Source organism: Cebus imitator, unplaced genomic scaffold (assembly GCF_001604975.1).
Source record: "Cebus imitator isolate Cc_AM_T3 unplaced genomic scaffold, Cebus_imitator-1.0 Scaffold592, whole genome shotgun sequence".
NCBI lineage: Eukaryota > Metazoa > Chordata > Mammalia > Primates > Cebidae > Cebus > Cebus imitator.
In genome coordinates this window covers 259,332-265,942 of record NW_016107907.1, presented here as the reverse complement: position 1 = coordinate 265,942, position 6,611 = coordinate 259,332, and the positions used below count along the sequence as shown (strand labels likewise).

The 6,611-nt window shown below is 43.1% G+C and overlaps 1 protein-coding gene across 1 annotated transcript in view; it reads right to left on the bottom strand.

Annotated features, from left to right (window-relative positions):
* The window catches only part of DIS3L2 (DIS3 like 3'-5' exoribonuclease 2), a 386,191-nt gene extending 380,428 nt beyond the window's left edge, over positions 1-5,763 (bottom strand). The window contains exon 1 of the mRNA XM_017516523.2: positions 5,628-5,763. The gene's annotated coding sequence lies outside the window, so the exon portion shown is untranslated. The remainder of the gene's footprint in view (positions 1-5,627) is intronic.
* Between the last annotated feature and the right edge of the window lie 848 nt (positions 5,764-6,611).

Here is a 6,611-nt window from a genome sequence, read left to right as displayed (position 1 = left end):
AAAAAAAAAAAAAACACAAATTGGGCCCCAATTTATTTATTAAAAATTGTTCTTTGTTAATGATATGTACTTCAGTCATAAAAGTTGTAAGGCATCCTTACTTATAGAAAAGACTGACTTGAACTGGCAAAAATTCAGTAAAACATAAGGAAAATAAATGCATTATTTCAAAAAAAATCTCAGAACAATTCTTTTTTTTCATTTACAAAACTAAACTAAAATTTTTAAAAACATGTAAACTTCTGGACTTGTTTAATACTGTCCCACAGGTAAAAGGATTCAACAAAAATAATAATAGCTCCTTCTTGGTATAACTGTTGCTAGAGTTCTGTATTCAACCTTTTAAAAGTGATTAAAGCTAACCATGGCAGACATCTGAGAAAGAGGCAACTATTTCCCATGCGGAAAGCTGATCTCTAAAAAAATGAAGTTTAACTGAAATGTTTGGGGCTTCTCTCTGAATACCTCAACACATAGATAATCACCACAAACCTTTCCTCATCAAAACCCAATGGGAAATAGAAACAATCCAATTTCATTAGAGGAGGACCAAAAAAGAACTTACAATGCAGGATTCTTTAATTAGTATTATATAACTTCCTGCCTCCTCCTGATTTGGGTCACACAAGCTCTCAGTGTCTACCAGGCACTCCACCAACTACTTTATGGAGGGCAGGGTACTTCATCAGCCCTTCTCCCCTGTCCCATGATTTCCTCAGAGACAATTTAAAGGTACTTTACACCACAAGAAGTCCCTTCCTACCAGTGTGACCACTGTCTCATCTGCCACCATTAGTGCATCCCAGAGGCAGCCTGTTATTGGGGCAAGTAAGGAATCAAAAGCAGATGAACTGACAGTTGACTAAGCTTGATCAAGTCTTGACTCAACATAACTAGTCACAAAATAACTACTCTTAAGACATCAAGTTCTTGCTACAGTTCCAAATAAAATGCCTCTTATAAAAAAAAAAACATCAAATCCTTCTACTTCATGTTACATGACAAAAGGAGCACCTTGTGCCATTCTACCAACACCCTCAGTTTAAGAAAGACAACAAGAATTCTGGGACAAGTGCAGTGGTTTATACCTGTAACTCCAACATTTGAAAGGATGAGACAGGAGGATCACTTGACGCCAAGAGTTTCAGACAAGCCTGAGCAACATAGCAAAACCTTGTATCTCAAAAAAAATTTAAAAAGTTTTTTAACTAGCTGGGTATGGTGGCTCACGCCTGTAGACCCAGCTAATCAGGAGGTTCAGGTGGGAAGATCACTTGAGCCCAGGAGTTCAAGGTTACAGTGAGCTATGATCACACCACTGCACTACAGCCTGGGCAGCAGAGTGAGATTCTGTCTTAAAAAGGCTGAATGCAGTGGCTCATGTCTGTAATCCCAGCACTTTAGAGGCCAAGACAGGCAGATGGTTCGAGGTCAGGAGTTCGAGACCAGCCTGGACAACATGGTGAAACCCCGTCTCTACTAAAAATACAAAAAATTGGTCAGGCATAGTGGCATGCACATGTGGTCCCAGCAACTCAGGAAGCTGAAGTTGGAGAATCGCTTGAGCCCAGGAGGTAGAGCTTGTAGTGAGCTAACACCACTGCACTCCAGCCTGCACAACGGAGTAAGTCTCCATCTCAAAAAAAAAAAAAAAAAAGAAGAAGAAGAAGAAGAATTCTGGTCAAGTCTCTACTTCCTTGACATCATCAAAAATAGCATAGATGGCCAAACCTCAGAGGGATCTATCCACTCATTCCAGGTAGTCTTACTTGTATTCATGCTCAATAGTATTTCATTTCATAGCAACTCCTCCTGTAAAACAAAAAACTTTCTGAAGGTTAAAATAAGAGGACAGGCTAGGTATGGTGGCTCACATCTATAATCCGAGAACTTTGGGAGACTGAAGCGGGAGGATCACTTGAGCCCACTGCACTCCATCCAGGGCAACATGGGTTTGCTTTGACTAGAACACCGTTCTCTTCCTGTGCATCTTGCGGATCTCACTTAAAATGTCATTTCTGTTGATTTCTCTAAAACACTTGTCACAGTCATAGTTTTGCATTTGTGTGGTTGAGTATCATCTACTAAGGACAGGGATCATATACGCATTCACTCTCCCCCATCTCCAATATATTTGTTGAATAAGTGAATAAATGATCACTAAGTCTATAAAAAAGCAACAAAACATCTTTTAAGAGTACTTAAGAGTTTGTTCATCTTCACAAATGTATCTTTGGTGGATGCCCAAAGCAATTGAGCCTCCTTACTACACTAAAAAAAAAAAAGTCTCAGATGTATACATAAATTGCTCTGGCTTTCAATGTGTCAAGGCAAATGCTGAGCATCAAAGGCTGATAGGCTAAACACACACACCCTCCATATATAGAGCACACCTACTGGTTACTAAGTAACAGTTGTTTTTGGTATTTCCTGATATAGTTAATGCTACATAGGAAGCACTTCAGAAATATCAGTCAAATAAATAAAGAACAACATTTCACAAGACTCTTGAGCATGACTGAAACAATAACTATACTTAAATTGTGGTCTTTCATATAAACCTAACACCAAATGCAGAAGCAAAGAATCTCTAAGTGGCAAAGCCCTCAATTAGTAGCTTCACTATCTAAGATCTCAAAGAAGAAAAATGCCCTCTAGATTTGTATTAAGAGGATTTGAAAGAAATAGATCACAAATCAAGTGACTTGAGAGCATTAAATAAGACCTTCAAAATGCCACATGGAACTTTTTCCCAAACTCTTAAGAATATAAGGCAAGGAATTAGGACTTCCTGTCCCCTCCATTACAAATACAAATTATATCTGTACTTTAGAGACAAATGAAGTCCCATTTAACCCATAAATGATTTCTCCAGCCTCTGACCTACTATAGCACTTAATATCTCTACCAAATGTTTTGCCTTTAAACAAATGCCCATTTTACTGCTTTCCTAACAATTTCATGTGTGCAGTCTTTCTTTTATATCCTTTAAAGTATATAATGCTGTAGATGCTTAATATTTATTAAATCGAAATGAAATTATAATTTTGAATTATGAATTTTGGTACAAAAACTCCCACATTTTATTCCCAAATAACGTCATTTCCAAAAATGGTTCAGATGCCTCAGTTTTAGCTACATCATCATCAAATGAAAAATAAAGTCATTATCCAACCATGTTCAAATAAGGCTTACAGTTTTCTTAGTACCACTCATTCAAACTCAATCAGGAGAGGTTTTCCAGTGCCATAGTGTTTTTTGAAGTGTAAGCCCGGGCTATTAACAACACTCTTCAATGTAGCAAATTTCATTTGAAATATTTCTCAAACCTAGTCAGGCCCAGGAATATTTCCTTTGGCAGAAAAACTGGAAGACACAAGATCTAACCTACAGAATATACTAACCACACCTCACTTACAACTGGAAAGCAAATTCCCCAGATAAGGATAAATTCAAGATGTACAATTAAATAAGTCTCACACCTACAGAACTACGGAACAGAAGAGAAAACTCAGAAATAAGGCCCCACATCTACAACCGTCTGATCTGCAACAAGCTGACAAAAACAAGCATTTTTTTTTTTTTAAGGTCAAATAGGGAAAGGGACTCCCTATTCAATAAATGGTGCTGGGATAACTGACTAGCCATATGCAGAAGAATGAAACTGGACCCTTATATTTCACGATATACATAATGGGTTAATGATTTAAATGTAAAGATCTCAGCCAGGCACAGTGGCTCATGCCTGTAATTTCAGCACTCGGGTAGATTGAGGCAGGTGGATCCCTTGAGCCTAGGAGTTAGAGACCAGCCTGGGAAACATGGTGAAACCACAAAAAATACAAAAATTAGCCAAACATGGCAGTGCACAGACGTAGTCCCAGCTACTCAGGAGCCTGAGGTGGGAGGATCACTTGAACCAGGGAAGTCGAGGCTGCAGTGGGCTGTAGTCACACCACTGCACTTCAGCCTGGGTGACAGTGAGACCCTGTCTCAAAACAAAAGACCTAAACTATAAAAATCCTAGAAGAAAATCTAGGAAATTCACTTCTTGACACTGACCTTGGCAAATTTTTGGCTAAGTCCCCAAAAGCAACTGCAGCAAAAACAAAAATTGACAAGTTGTAACTAATTAAACTGTAAAGCCTCAAACAGCAAAAGAAATTACCAACAGAGTAAACAACCTACAAAATGGGAGAGAAAATTCACAAACTATGCATCTGACAAAGGTCCAATATCAAGAATCCACATGTAACTTAAACAACAAGCAAAAACATACGAGCCCATTTTTTTTAAATGGGCAAAAGACATAAACAGACACTTCTCAGAATAACCTCCCCTCCCCCCAAAAAAAACCTGGACATACAAGCAACCAACAAATATATGGAAAAAAAAATGCTTATATAAGAAAAATGCCAATCAAAACAGTGAAATATCACCTCACACCAGTCAGAATGGCTATTATCAAAAAGTCAAAAAACAACAGATGCTGGTGAGGCTGTAGTGAAAAGGGAACACTTACACACTGTTCGAAAGTAAATTAGTTCAGCCACTGTAGAAAGCAGTTTAGAGATTTCTCAAAGAACTTAAAGAGCCACCATTTCACCCAGCAATCCCATTGCTGGGTATAGAACCAAAGGAAAACAAACCATTATACCAAAAAGACACAGGCCCCTGTATGTTCACGGCTGAGCTATTCACAATAGCAATGACACGGAATCAACCTAGATGACCATCAGTGGCCGACTGGACAAAGAAAATGCGGATGTACACCATGGAATACTACGTAGCCACAAAAAAGGAGGAACTCATGTCCTTTGCAGCAGCATAGATGGAGCTGGAGGCCATAATCCTAAACGAATTAGCACAGGGACAGAAAACCAAATACCACATGTTCTCACTTATAAGTGGGAGCTAAACATTGAGCACACATGGACATAAACACGGGAACAATAAACACTGTGGACTACCAGAGGGAGGGTCGAGATGGGGGATGTGGGTTTAAAACTACCTACTGGGTACTATGGTCACTACCTGGGTGCAATATACCCATGTAACTAAACTGCATGCGTATCCCCCATATCTAAAATAAAGGTTTTAATTATTTTTTTAAAAAAAAGAGTCTCTACGATCAATAAAGCAGATAAAGGGTATCACTGTGGAAAGCACGTCAAGAATAGTGTTATAACTAAACGGCTGCTGTTCAAGATTACTGAGGCACCCCATCCCTGCCAGTCCTGAACATCTCGATCAAGACCCCTGAGAACCGCGTCCACAGGTAACCGAAGCCTCGGAAAGCATCCTCTCTATAGCAACAGGCTCTAATACTGGTCTCGGTCCCCTCACAGCATCCTAGGGTACAAGGGCCCAGGCGCTATGAGCGCGGCTTGGGAGGCCGGGTCGGTCAAGAGCAAGAGTGGGAAGCGGCTGACACTGAGGGAGATGCGAGACAGAGGAGATGCGTGGGCCGGGGAGCAACGCCAGAGGCGGAAGACGTTCCTCCCGGGCCGCCGCTGCAGGTGCCTGGCGAAGCGCCGCGGAGCCTCGCAGAGGCCAGACCCCGGGTCGCCCCCGAAGCGGTCGTACAGCACTAGGCGGTGTAGCCGGGAGGAGAGTGAGGGCCTCACCTTTTCTCCCCGGAGGCCGGCACCGCCGCAGTCCCGCAGTTGCTAGGGAGAATGCTCTTCCGGGTCACGGGCGCGGCGTTCTAGAGAGCGACGGTGGCCGGGTGGGGCCAGGAGCGACGCGCGAGGGGTGTGTGCTCCGCGGCGGCAAGGGCGAAGTGGCTGGACCAGGAGCCTCCGCGCCTTCTCCGGCCTCACTCGCGGGGACAACTCGCTGCAACCGTTGGCCCCCAGTGGGCGGCCTCTGAGACGTCTTGTGCCGGGCTCCTCTCCCACCGGCGGGAGCCTTCCAGGCCCGGCTCCTGAACCTCAGGGCTCTGCTCCACCCGGCCAGGTCTTGCACTGCAGACTCCCCCGGCCCCTTTCCTGTTACAAGGCTTTGCTCATTCTTTCATTTACTCATTGCTCATTTATTGGACAGTTGCTCAGGGCGAAGTGCAGTGCTGGCCCTGAGGATAGAGAGATGGGCAACCCCCGCGTGGTCCCTGCCCTCAGGTTGCGTGGCTGATGGCAGAGCAGGCAGACGGAGTCCCGCACGCGAGGATGATTGAAGGAAAGGAAAGAAGAGGAGCCTACCCAAGTGGCCCATCCAGACATGGGTGGGGAGCAGCTGGTGATGGAGACGTCAACCTAGTAGAAAGGGTAGGGAAGAGGGTTTCAGGTGAGAGAGGAAGCGTAGTTGAGAAAGCCGTGACACTTCAGTGTGGCCCGCCCAGGACGTGTGTGGAGAGGAGACAGTCGCTAGGCACCGGCCTTAGGAAACACCAATATTGTAGATGGAAGCAAAGGAAAAGGAACCCCCAAAGAGCAGCCAGAACGTTTGGAAGAGCACAAGAAGAAAGAATGTCAGTCAGAAAGAAAGAAAGACGGCCGCCATTCTCAAGCTATAGAAATCAAGTGTCCATTGGTAACCATAGAAAAATCAAACTTCCAAGACCAGCCTGGCCAACATGGGGAAATCCCGTCTCTACTAAAAACACAAAAATT